Source organism: Salvelinus namaycush, chromosome 27 (genome assembly GCF_016432855.1).
Source record: "Salvelinus namaycush isolate Seneca chromosome 27, SaNama_1.0, whole genome shotgun sequence".
Lineage (NCBI taxonomy): Eukaryota > Metazoa > Chordata > Actinopteri > Salmoniformes > Salmonidae > Salvelinus > Salvelinus namaycush.
The window spans coordinates 29,048,201-29,062,266 of record NC_052333.1 but is presented as its reverse complement, the minus strand read 5'-3'; positions in this window follow the sequence as shown (position 1 = coordinate 29,062,266).

Genomic DNA, 14,066 nt, shown 5'->3' with positions numbered 1-14,066 from the left:
ATTAGTTGTAAGAAATGTGCTATATAAATACAGTTTGATTTGATTGATGACATTACAGCTGTAGAATATTTAATAAACTGTCATTTTCACATTAGGACTAGTGCAGTTTCTCCATAAACTGTTAATTGATAACTTGGGATTTTATCACTTGACATATCAATCATATAGTGGGAAGGATCCTATAAATCAAGACAGTGTGAATGCATGTTCCAGTCTGAATAAATAAATACTGTGCCTTTCAAGATTTGTCTCTGGTCATGAAACTACAATACAGACTGGATGTCTAAACAAAGTCAATTCTGAATGTCAATAGATTTTCCTGATTCATTCTCATCCATGACAACATTCTAGAACTGAGTTATCGCTCATCGAAGTCTGGTATCCGGGGTAATCTGGTTAACGACTATATCATTGATTAAGTGTCTCTTTCCTTGTAGAATGTTGACAGCTGTATAGAACACATTGTATTGCTAAGATGCTCAAACGGAACTTAATCGCTACACTCACCGACACAGGATACAGTTTATCCCTCATGCTGGCCCTGACCAAACCGGTAAGTTGCCCCTCACTATAGCTGCAATTCTCCACATAGGTGACCAGGGGATTCTCTCTGCCACATACAAATGCCTCCGTGGAGCTCATCAGTGTAGCCATGACGCCTATTTTGGCGGTTCACAATATCGTCCGTACTGATGTGAAATGCGAGTGGAGGAAGCCAGCCGTGCTCAACCAGGTGCAGTCAGTGGAGGACCTGTACCTGGCCGAAGACTACAACCCTCTGTCCCGAGAGCCCACAGAGGAGGATCTTCAATGGCTAAGGAACCATCTCCGGGACAGGTTCAGTGGAATGGCAGGATCGCCTTGAACCTGAGCCAGAACAACAACTACCCTCCCTGTCATCCCTGTCTGTACCAGACATTGTTAAAAAACAAGAGACATGCAAGCATCCTGGCTGGCATGGCTCTGTTGGTGGAGCAGCAGGAGGCTATACGGTAGGCAACAGTTGGACAGCGCACCAACCTCAACTGGCGCACCATGTAGAGAGGGAGGTTGACGGACAGCAATTTTGGAGTAGTGGTTAGGGTCAAGCGTTACTCCGTCACTGCTAAAAAGGGTCCTCAGATCCCGGTCGTTGGATGCGGTGTTGTCTGTAAAGTGGGGCACAGGTAACAAAGAGGAGGGCACCAAGGCATTCAAAACGGCTGGAGGGATGGTTGTGCAGGAGTCAGGGCTTTGGGTCACGGGGTCTGGGATCCTGGGTGCCTCACCGGATGGTCTGGTGGGCAACACAGGGTCTTGAAGACCATCCTTACTGGCATTAGGTCCAAGGTCAACACCAAATCACTGGAAGGGACACCTACTTCTTTACTGTGTGGACCACCAAAGCCATCACCATCCCCATCCAGCGTGACGACCTCTGGCAGACTCGTATTGCTCCTCCTGCCAGTACCTGCTTTCAGAGAAAATATTCCACGTATTTCACATGAACACGCTAGGCTCCCAGAATAGATTATATTGCATACGTTTTGCTAAAATCTGTGATGTTTTGCTCATCTGTGATGTTAAAATTGTGTCTTACCCTTGTGTCTTAATTGCTGAATGGCCCAATCATCCCTGCCTGTACGTGTCATTGTTGAAAAACAAGTGAAAAATTATCACATTTTATTTATTTTATTTGTCACATCCACCTAATACAACAAGTAAATGCTTACTTACAAGTCATTAAAGCCCTTTTTTAAGTAAGAAAATATTTGCTAAAAAAAATTATTAAAATAATAACAACATTTAAAAAGTTACACAATAAAATACCAATTATGAGGGTGATATACAAAGGGTACCGGTACCGAACCACCGTGCTGGGTTACAGGTTAGTTGAGGTAATTGAGGTAATATGTACATGTAGGTAGGTTAAAGTGATTATGCATAGATAATAAACAGCAAGTAGAAGCAAAGTAAAAAAAGGTGGTCAATGCAAATAGTCCAGGTTGCGCTTTGATTAACTGTTTTGGAGTCTTATGGCTTGGGGGTAAAAGCTGTTAAGGACCCTTTTGGACCTAGACTTGGCACTCCGGTACCACTTGCCGTGCTGTAGCAGAGAGAACAGTCTATGACCTGTGTGGCTGGAGTCTTTGAAGATTTCCTTTGACACTGCCTGATATAGAGGTCCTGGATGGCAGGAAGTTGCCGAGCATTGGCCATACCAAGCGGTGATGCAACCAGTCAGGATGCTCTCAATGGTGCAGCTGTAGAATGTTTTGAGGAACTGAGGATCCATGCCAAATCTGTTCAGTCTCCTGAAGTGGAATAGGTGTTGCCGTGCCCTCTTCATGACTGTCTTGGTGTGTTTGGACCATGATAGTTTGTTAGTGATGTGGACACCAAGGAACTTGAAGCTCTTGACCCGCTCTACTTCAGCCTCGTCAATGTGAATGGGGGCGTGACAGCCTTCCTTTTAATGTAGTCCACAATCAGCTCTTTTGTCTTGCACACATTAAGGGAGAGGTTGTTGTCGTGGCACCACACTGCCAGGTCTCTGACCCCCTCCATATAGGCTGTCTCATTGTTGTCGGTGATGATAGTGTTGGAGTCATGGGTGAACAGGGAGTACAGGAGGGGACTAAGCATGCACCCCTCTGGGGCCCCCGTGTTGAGGATCAGCATGGCAGATGTGTTGTTGCCTACCCTTACCACCTGGGGGCTGCCTGTCAGGAAGTCTAGAATCCAGTTGCAGTGGGAGGTGTTTAGTCCCAGGGTCCTTAGCTTAGTGATGAGCTTTGAGAGCACGATGGTGTTGAACGCTGAGCTGTAGTCAATGAACAGCATTCTCACGTAGGTGTTCCTTTTGTCCAGATGGGAAAGTGCAGTGTGGAGTGCAATAGAGATGGCATCATCTGTGGATCTGTTGGGGCGGTATGCAAACTGTGGTGGGTCTACGATTTCTGAGATGACGGTGGTGATGTGAGCCATGACCAGCCTTTCAAAGCACTTCATGGCTACAGACATGAACGCAACAGGATGGAACTCATTTAGGCAGGTTACCTTGGCATTCTTGAGCACAGGGGCTATTGTAGTCTGCTTGAAACATGTACAGTAGTCGGAAGTTTACATACACTTAGGTTGGAGTCATTAAAACTCGTTTTTCAACCACTTCACAAATGTCTTGTTCACAAACTATAGTTTGGCAAGTCGGTTAGGACATCTACTTTGTGCATGACACAAGTAATTTTTCCAACAATTGTTTACAGACAGATTATTTCACTTATAATTCACTGTATCACAATTCCAGTGGGTCAGAAGTTTGCCTTGTGCCTTTAAACAGCTTGGAAAATTCCAGAAAATGATGTCATGGCTTTAGAAGCTTCTGATAAGCTAATTGACAACATTTGAGTCAATTGGAGGTGTACCTGTGGATGTATTTCAAGGCCTACCTTCAAACTCAGTGCCTCTTTGCTTGACATCATGGGAAAATCTAAACAAATCAGCCAAGACCTCAGAAAAAAAATGGTAGACCTTCACAAGTCTGGTTCATCCTTAGGAGCAATTTCCAAATGCCTGAAAGTACCATGTTCATCTGTACAAACAATAGTACGCAAGTATAAACACCAAGGGACCACGCAGCCATCATACCGCTCAGGAAGGAGACGCGTTCTGTCTCCTAGAGATGAACGTACTTTGGTGCGAAAAGTGCAAATCAATCCCAGAACAACAGCAAAGGACCTTGTGAAGATGCTGGAGTAAACAGGTACAAAAGTATCTATATCCACAGTAAAACGAGTCCTATATCGACATAACCTGAAAGGCCGCTCAACAAGGAAGAAACCACTGCTCCAAAACCGCCATATTAAAGCCAGATTACGGTTTGCAACTGTACATGGGGACAAAGATCGTACTTTTTGGAGAAATGTCCTCTGGTCTGTTGAAACAAAAAATAAAACTGTTTGGCCATAATGACCACCGTTATGTTTGGAGGAAAAAGGGGGAGGCTTGCAAGCCAAAGAACACCATTCCAACCGTGGAGCACGGGGGTGGCAGCATCATGTTGTGGGGGTGCTTTGCTGCAGGAGGGACTGGTGCACTTCACAAAATAGATGGCATCATGAGGGAGGAAAATTATGTGGATATAATGAAGCAACGTCTCAAGACATCAGTCAGGAAGTTAAAGCTTGGTCACAAATGGGTCTTCCAAATGGACAATGACCCCAAGCATACTTCCAAAGTTGTGGCAAAATGGCTTAAGGACAACAAAGTCAAGCTATTGGAGTGGCCATCACAAAGCCCTGACCTCATTCCTATAGAACATTTGTGGGCAGAACTGAAAAAGCGAGTGAGTAAGGAGGCGTACAAACCCGACTCAGTTACACCAGCTCTGTCAGGAGGAATGGACCAAAATTCACCCAACTTATTGTGGGAAGCTTATGGAAGGCTACCCGAAACGTTTGACCCAAGTTAAACAATTTAAAGGCAATGCTACCAAATACTAATTGAGTGTATGTTAACTTCTGACCCACTGGGAATGTGATGAAAGAAATAAAAGCAACAAAAAAAGAATAATTCTCTCTACTACTATTCTGACATTTCACATTCTTAAAATAAAGTGGTGATCCTAATTTACCTAAGATAGGGAATTTTTACTAGATTAAATGTCAGGAATTGTGAAAAACTGAGTTTAAATGTATTTGGCTAAGGTGTATGTAAACTTCCAACTTCAACTGTAAGTATTACAGACTCGGTCAGGGAGAGGTTGAAAATGTCAGTGAAGGGGCCTCCCGGGTGGCGCAGTGGTCTAGGGCACTGCATCGCAGTGCTAGCTGCGCCACCAGAGTCTCTGGGTTCGCGCCCAGGCTCTGTCGCAGCCGGCCGCGACCAGGAGGTCCGTGGGGTGACGCACAATTGGCATAGCGTCGTCCGGGTTAGGGCGGGGTTTGGCCGGTAGGGATATCCTTGTCTCATCGCGCTCCAGCGACTCCTGTGGCGGGCCGGGCGCAGTGCGCGCTAACCAAGGGGGCCAGGTACACGGTGCTTCCTCCGACACATTGGTGCGGCTGGCTTCCGGGTTGGAGGCGCGCTGTGTTAAGAAGCAGTTTGGGTTTGGCTTGGTTGGGTTGTGCTTCGGAGGACGCATGGCTTTCGACCTTCGTCTCTCCCGAGCCCGTACGGGAGTTGTAGCGATGAGACAAGATAGTAATTACTAGCGATTGGATACCACGAAAATTGGGGAGAAAATGGGATAAAAATTAAAATTAAAAAATTAAAATAAAAAAATGTCAGTGAAGACACTTGCAGTTGGTCAGCGTGTGAATCAGGCCTTCAATCAGGCCTTCAATAAGACACCAATAAGAAGAAAAGAATTGCATCGGCCAAGAAACAAGAGCAATGGACATTAGACCGGTGGAAATCTGTCCTTTGGTCTGATGAATCCAAATATGAGATTTTTTGTTCCAACCGCCGTGTCTTTGTAAGACGCAGAGTAGGTGAATGGATGATCTCCGCATGTGTGGTTCCAACCGTGAAGCATGGAGGAGGAGGTGTGATGGTTTGGGGGTGCTTTACTAGTGACACTGTCAGTGATTTATAGAAATCAAGGCACACAACCATTATGGCTACCACAGCATTCTGCAGCGATACAACATCCCATCTGGTTTGCGCTTAGTGGGACTATCATTTGTTTTTCAACAGGACAATGACTCAACACACCCCCAAACTGTGTAAGGACTATTTGACCAAGAAGGAGAGTAATGGAGTGCTGCATCAGATGACCTGGCCTCCACAATCACCCAATTGAGATGGTTTGGGATGAGTTGGTGTCACGCCCTGACCATAGAGACTTTTTTTATTCTCTATGTTGGTTAGGTCGGGGTGTGACTAGGGTGGGTTATCTAGGTGATTATATATATATCTATGTTGGCCTGGTATGGTTCCCAATCAGAGGCAGCTGTTTATCGTTGTCTCTGATTGGGGATCATATTTAGGGAGCCATTTCCCCATTGTGTTTTGTGGGATCTTGACTATGGATAGTTGCCTGTTAGCACTATTGTTAGCTTCACGTTTCGTTTTGAGATGTATTGTTTTGGTTTTGCTGTGAGTTTCACTTAGAAATAAAAAGATGTGGAACCCAGATCACGCTGCGCTTTGGTCCAGTTATTCTAATGTTCGTGACAGTTGGACTGTAGAGTGAAGGAAAAGCAGCCAAAAAGTGCTCAGCATATGTGGGAACTCCTTCAAGACTGTTGGAAAAGCATTCCAGATTAAGCTATCTGCAAGAATGCCAAGAGTGTGCAAAGCTGTCATCAAGGCAAAGGGTGGCTAGTTTGAAGAATATTAAACATAAAATATATTTGGATTTGTTTAACACTTTTTTGGTTACTACATGATTCCATATGTGTTATTTCATAGTTATGATGTCTTCACTATTATTCTGCAATGTAGAAAATAGTAAAAATAAAGAAAAACACTTGAATGAGTAGGTGTGTCCAAATTTTTAACTGGTACTGCATATATATAATATACAGTACCATGCCATTATGAGGTAGATGTAGTGTGTGCTTGCATGTGTTGTAATATTATTTGCTCTGCTCTAGCCTAGCTAACCCAGCTGGACTTGGCTAGCTTGCTAGGGAGCCTACTTCCAAACACAAATGAGAGAATACCTGTCTCTGACCATTTTACTTGCCCTAACAGAGCTGATTATGTTTACTGACACGTCATAACAACCAAGTTTAGGAATTTACAAATGCACCCATAGTCTGTCTAGAGTAGACAGACAGGTTGCCTCCCACAATGTACCAATGCTGAGTTTCTGAGGCTAGCTTGTATAGGTAACATGCTGCACGTTGCCATAGGTTCGTTCCATTTGATTTAAATCACTTTTTGGCTGCACCCCTTTTTATTTGAACAAAACTTTATTTATTTTCCCATGGTAAAAGTGGTCAGACTGTTAGAAAGTGAATGTTTGTACCTGAATGCCAAAACCCTTAGCTTTTAAATTATATCAAACTGAAACATTAATATTTTCCAGGGATGAAGACACAGATCTTTCTTTTGGTGTTTTTCAGTCAGTAGAAAGGCCTCTTTAGTGTCCTAAGTTTTCATAACTGTGACCTTAATTGCCTACCGTCTGTAAGCTGTTAGTGGTCTTAACGACCGTTCCACAGGTGCATGTTCATTAATTGTTTTTGGTTCATTGAACAAGCATGGGAAACAGTGTTTATACCCTTTACAATGAAGATCTGTGTAGTTATTTGGATTTTTAAGATTTATCTTTGAAAGACAGGGTCCTGAAAAAGGGACGTTTCTTTTTTTGCAGAGTTTATTACCTCAATTACCTATTTTTCTTAAAACTGCATTGTTGGTTAAGAGCTTGTAAGTAACCATTTCACGGTAAGGTTGTATTCAGCGCATGTGACAAATAACATTTGATTTGATGTTATACTCAGATGCATGAGTTTATGGGAGTTTTGCTCTGTGTGTGAGACGATTTGCCTCTGTCCTTAAGTTGAGGGAAATTTGCTTTTGGACAATTTATTATTTGAAACAAGTTAAGTATTTTTGTCAACAGTTTTTTCCATAACTTTTCATAATTTGTATAAATAACCTCAGGATAGTCTTTATCATCACCTGCTGCACTGAAAATGTTGCACCTAGATCATCTGACGCGGTCTGAACTGTTGCTGCTCCACACCAACAGGCTGCCGGGCACAGGGAAGACAGCTGGAGATAGGCGGTCATTTTATGTTAGCGCAAAATGCATTTAGAAATCGATGTTCCGAAGAAAAAAAACAGCCCATGCTGAAAAGCAGTATTAACCGCTTTAGTGGATCCAATCACACTAATGCTGAGGGGGAACTAAGGAAAGAGATAAGATTAAGATGTAAAAGCTGAGGTAAGTAAACAGGAGTGGATGTTTTCCTGTGGTATGAAGTGAGTGGGCCAGAGGAGGGACATAATATGAAAGGTGGAAAAAAGAACAGTGCTTCAAAATGAAGAAAAACATGAGATAAAAAATATGAAAGGTTGTGGCAAGTGGTGTTTCATCAGTCTATTCTTTTTCACTTTCAGGTGTCACAGGCTCAACTGGCAAGGTACAGCAATACACCAATGTGAGGGGACATGGACAGGAATTGGTTGTTACATCCCATCCTCAAACACATTTCAAATGTGTTCTCGCTCTCCGTTTGTGTCATAGCACTGTGCTCACAGCACCGTCACGCTTTTCTTACTTTATGTAACAGTGTTGGTGATCAGGTGTCTTTTCTCTGCGATGGCGATGAGCCCAGGAGCACTGGTCTGTGACTGGTTCAGCTCTACCACGGACACAGGAGACATGGGGTGAGTGATGATGACAGAGAATATGGTGCTGCATGCGGCCAGCAAACACAGCAGGCAGACAGTTTTCTCCCTTATCCTTATCCACGCACCAGGCATTACCGACCATGTCAGCCATCGCTGTTGAAACAATCCCCTTTTTTCTTCTACCCGTGACTGGGATTATTTTTGTGTGATATTTCCTTCCTTCCTTGTCTAAAGGAGAGTGCTTTCCTTGTCGGCAGCAGCAGGAGTGTGCTTCTTCACTGCTGCAGAATATAATACAGTACAGATACAATCTATGTGATTCCATTATGAAACATTTTGGAACAGCTACAGTATGGCTTTCTCTTTCAAATAAAACTTGCTGTGTTGCAATGAGCCTTCCCAATTACAATTACGGTATATCCTACGCTGTTTTGCTGTGTCATGGTAAGCACATTCTAAGATGACCAAAATTGAACAGATGCCCTCAGAGAACTCTGATGCTGTCACAGAAACATTCTGACAAGTGATAGCCCATGAACCCTGGCGTCCTGGCCTCATTTATGGAGGAAGGAACTTGGAGTTTTCTGCAGTGCCATGGCATGATCTGAAATAATGATCACGCCTTGCAGGGGGTGGGATGGTGGCAAAGGTGCTGTTTTGCAAATGTCCAGAATTCACACGTCTGGTGATGAGGCCAGGCTTGAGGAAACACAGAGCAGGAAACTAAACAGGACAGAGGATGCTGGGTAAAGAATGGGTGGAAGTGACATGAGAGTTTGACGGCGGCCTCCTACTGGGGCACGCCAAAGGGTAAAGAAAGAAACTCATCATCAAAAGAAAACATACAGAGATTGGGGGCATGCCAAGACGCTCAAAACAAGAAGTGAGGTAGCAGGCGAAATGTCCATTTTTAGATGTTTGTTGTAATGGAGAATGACCCCTGTAACTGAACCCTATGTTTTCATATAGGCTATCAGCTATGTGAGGTTCAGATCAAAGTTCAGAGACAATATGCTAAGAGAATGTTCACTGGAATCATGATGTCCGTAAACACTGTATATATACTTACGAATGTAATTGTTCTAATCACTCACGGAAGTAGTTACAGTCTCCAGAAGGAACTTTCTCAAAATAATCTGAAAACGAATACATCAAGAATCTTGTCAAACCTCAAGATCTGTGGCCTTGGGTGCATTTTTTCCGAGTCACAGCTGATGTTCCTCAACTGCATGCTCTGTTCCTCAAGTTCTTTCCTCAAGTTCTTTAGTGCTTTCGATTTTCCATTGAGCATTCAAAGTCTGTCACTCAAGAGCTTAGTCATTTAACTTAATGAACACATCGCCTGCCTCACTCTCTCTCTCCAGGGACCTGCTATCGCCTTCCACGAAGCAGCAAAGTTTGCCAGCAAAGTCTGTTAAAGCTTCCTTTCATATGTAAACACTGAGGGAGTGTAAATAGCATCTTCGCGTCCCTCTCTAACTGAACCTCCCTCCCGACTCCTTCCTGTTGACACCTGTTCTCGCTTTGTTGGTGGGGATCTTGAGGCGGAATGATTACGCTCCTAATCAAACAGACGACATACTGTGAGTAATCTGGTGTCAGATTCATGACACTCTGCATGGAAGTGAAATCAAAGCCTTCTTTTTAGCTCCCCCTACACGCTCCCTCTTCGGTTCCCAAACAAACATCTCAGTGATCAATGAAGATGGAGTGCATCGTCTGGGAAGGAGGGAAAGGAGGAGTGGAGAACAGGCTGTTGAAAGCCCAAAATGAGTCTGTGACTGGTACCGCTGTCATGTTTGAAAGGATGGGGAAAAATAGGAATGATGGGGAAGGAGGAGAAGGATGCTGGTGGTGGAGCCAACTCCCCCTTGTCTCGAAAGAACACAACCTCCTCTGGTGAGGCGGTGGCTGTCGAGTCATTTCCACGGCCCTGAGAAACCTAATGTGTGTCACAGAGAGAGGAAGTGTGGGGGAGAAAAGAAAGGACACGTGGTGATGTGAAGCCAAACACCTGAAGCAGTCAGTGCCTCAATGCAGGGTCACACCGGTTATGTGGAGCTGGAACCTTGAACGTTTAGTCAGATGACAATCAGACTGCAAACTTCAAATTTGATCGTCTGATTCAAACTCACACATTTAATATCTAATTCATTCTGACTCTGATCAGCTTGTCCAAACAATTTATAGGCAATGCACAAAGCTATCACTTGTCTTGGCTATTTGTTGACATTATTTTGGAATGAACTTACTCAATCGAGCCATTGCATGGATCAGTAATTAGTGATTAATTGCATGAATGAGTTGTAGCCCTCAGGCTTACAAATGGGTCTGCTTCAGTATGACTCAGTAATAAACCATAAGTCCATGAGGCTTAACGTTGAATGCCATGTTCTCTCCCGAAGTAATGGGCTAGCTTGTGAAAAGGACAGCACTCCACCCCACTCCTCCATCGTATTCCCAATTAATTACGGCCATTCAAAATTCCTTTTGTTGTTGTTTTTTAGATAAAGATGTGGCAATTAGGGGAAATATCAGGCTAAAGAGCTCAGAGATCTTTATTTGTCTCCCTCATCCCCTAAAAATATTCTTAGGCATGGGTAAACATGCAGACTTAACGTTTAAGCTCTTCCATAAATGCTTTTGTATCCTTGCATTGTTTGTTTAGTTAAATCGTATTCTCTACGCTCACAGGAGGACTGCTGGCCTCTTTCCAGTCACCTGCAGGTGTGTTTGCATGAGTCATAGTAAGTGTTGTTTCGCGTGGAGATGCAGCACTGGTTGCTGAAGTTAAAGTAGGCTTGCCGGCAGCCTTTTCTAAAATGATAAGGACTTTGCTGTTTGTTGGCCTGGATGGACCGGCAAGCCATATCGAATTGGGAAGAAGGAGTGGGAAATGGGCTGTTTAGCCTTAACAGCTGTTTTCAGCTAAGAGCTACCAGCACACACGCACACACACACACACACACACACACACACACACACACACACACACACACACACACACACACACACACACACACACACACACACACACACACACACACACACACACACACACACACCTCGTCTGTCTCCCCCTTTTCCTCACGCTCAGGCTGTAGCCTTTGTGGTGTGAAATGGCATTTACCAGGATGTAGATGACATTTACACACAGGCTAGTTTGAGCTTCTCCACACTTTTTTACAAAATCCCTTTCTGTGTGTGTAGGCAGGCAGAGGAGCATGTCAGTAATGCCTCGTCTGTCAGAGCTGCCTCATGGAGAACCATGCCTACGATTAATGTGGATTTTATTTTGCGCCATATTCCTCTAGGGTGATGAAGATGCAACTCTTCAAACGTTACCAGAATGTTTGCAAAAGGCTGCAAAATGATGTCATCGTGTAGTTGTGTATACTATGGCTTCCTTGCCACCTCTTTGATCAGTCGTATAGAGAGAACTGATGCGACATTTGCAAACATATTTTGAACCAAACTGACAAGTGTATAGGATGGTACGTCACGACTGTTTCCTCTATTGTGTCCTAAAGTAATCATTACCAAAGTGACAAAATATGTTGTTGAAAAATTGCTAGATCAAAACTATTTGAGAATGTTAAGGAAACATCCAGCAATGTGGGGCCCCACTGGGCACACACTGGTTGAGTCGACGTCTTCCCCACGTCATTTCAGTGAAATTACATTAAACCAACGTTGACTAGATATTGAATTGATGCCTGTACCAAGTGGGGCTAGACTGGTTCAGATTCCGTGTTTATTTACTCAGCCCAACAGCAGTAGTTTGACAGAGCAGAGCTAATTAAAATAGAACCACTGCATCATAATGTTACTTCAGTCACTCACGACTGTTGGGGCTGGCAGGAAGTGTTGTTGAGAGGGTTTGCATAAAGAAGGAGGTGCTGAGAGGAGTGTCAGTATAACTGAGATTCTTTTGGGGAGCGTAACGTGTGTACTTTACTGATCACAGGGGGATTCATCTGCCATACGGAGATGAACGCACTGGCACACAAATATGCCTTCTCTAAAACATCTGTGCGCACACAAACACGCACGCGAACGTGCACGAAGGCGCGCACGCACACACACACACGCGCGCAATCATATCCGTCATTCCCCTGCTCCTCGTACACACACAATCCTCAACAGCCCCCGTTGTTGGGTGGGTTCAGTACTGTGCCTTTATGCTAAGGAATTGCACATCTGGGTATCAGCTGTAGTTCCCTTTGCAAAAAAGCTATTTTCCTCATTCTCATCTCCCCTCTGCCCTGGCAGCCTCTCAGGTTAGCGGCTGGTCCTGATTCCTGAAACAGAAGTGCTGTACGTGGCAAGTCTGCTGTGACCACATCTACTCTCCCACACACACATGCAGACCAGCTGTCACTCACTCTGTGTCTGGGAGAGAAACTGTTAGTCCGAGTGTGAAAAGAGAGACTGAGAGAAAGGTTTAATGCAGTAAGAAAGACAGTGAGAGGGAGTGGGGGGGGGTTAGGGTTTCCGTGTCTCTGTATCAGTCTCTACAGTCCACCTTGACCATTATCTTGACACTCCATTCTCTTTCAGATTCCCTGACAGTTGAGTGGGGAGAGTGGGGAGGGTGGTGACAGACGCTACAGTACATTCTAACCCAGAGGATGAACACAGGCAGCTGACAGTGCAAAGGCGAGAAAAAAAACTTAATGGGAAAAGTAACCTGGCCAAAGCTAACAGATTAGTTCACATGTCCTCCTCTGTGGCTTGCTTGGCACAGCTGGCCAAAGAGACAGCGTTGCTAAGAGGAGACTATACAACCAGATCAATCCAGATCAATTTAATTCAATTCAAAGGGCTTTATTGGCATGGGAAACATATGTGAACATTGCCAAAGCAAGATCATCTGTCAATGAGATCTGTCATCACATAGACCCGTGAACAAGGAAATATACTGTACCCACATCCCACTGGTTCAAGTGCAGAACAGGAAAAATGGACTCTTGAAAATTGGGAATGGAATCAATCATATGTGTGATTCAATAATGTATAGCAACATTTTTTCAAATTCACATCATAGCATGTCCATTGTTTTTTGCCCGAGTTATATTTGAGTCACTTCACTTCACTTCAAACAGATTTGAGGTTTGCAGGCAAAAAAAGAAAAAAAAGAAAAAGAAGGCAAATCCGACACGAAGACAGCGTATGAATAATAAAGCTACAAGGATGTGTGAGGTCAATACCCTGTGGGTATGGAGGAGTTCGAACAACGGAGGGAAAAAAAATGGTGCTAAACAGAGCCATGAAATTTCTGTGATTTGTGCATAGTTTCATCACTTCTTCGCCTTGGTCACATTGCTGCTTAGCAGATGCCAACATCTTCATATAATGCCTTTATATATACTGTAGCAAGACTGGGGAGGAATGACTACAGACTGCGGAGGCTCAAGACGCGCAGCCTAATAGTTCTTTCTCTTGGAGCCAGCTTCCCTCTCAGGACAGGCTGACGTCCTGGCTCAAGTCCTGTTCCCTAACCTCTGCTCTACACCTTTACCAGTGCCTGCACCACACTGGCCTAGCATCTCCTTGAACAGTTATTTACACAAAAAAAGTATTAACCTGGGTATTCTTGCAGATTGAGCAAGTGCCCAGAACTCTGATGCGGGATCCGTTTTTGAGGCTTGAACTCTTTTGCTTAATATTACAGTATTGGTGTGACAAACAGAGCTAGCATCAGCGGTAGAGGCGCACTACACCCCTGCTTTCAGTCTGATAAAATTCAATGCCGCATTCTAAAGAGCTAAAGTGGC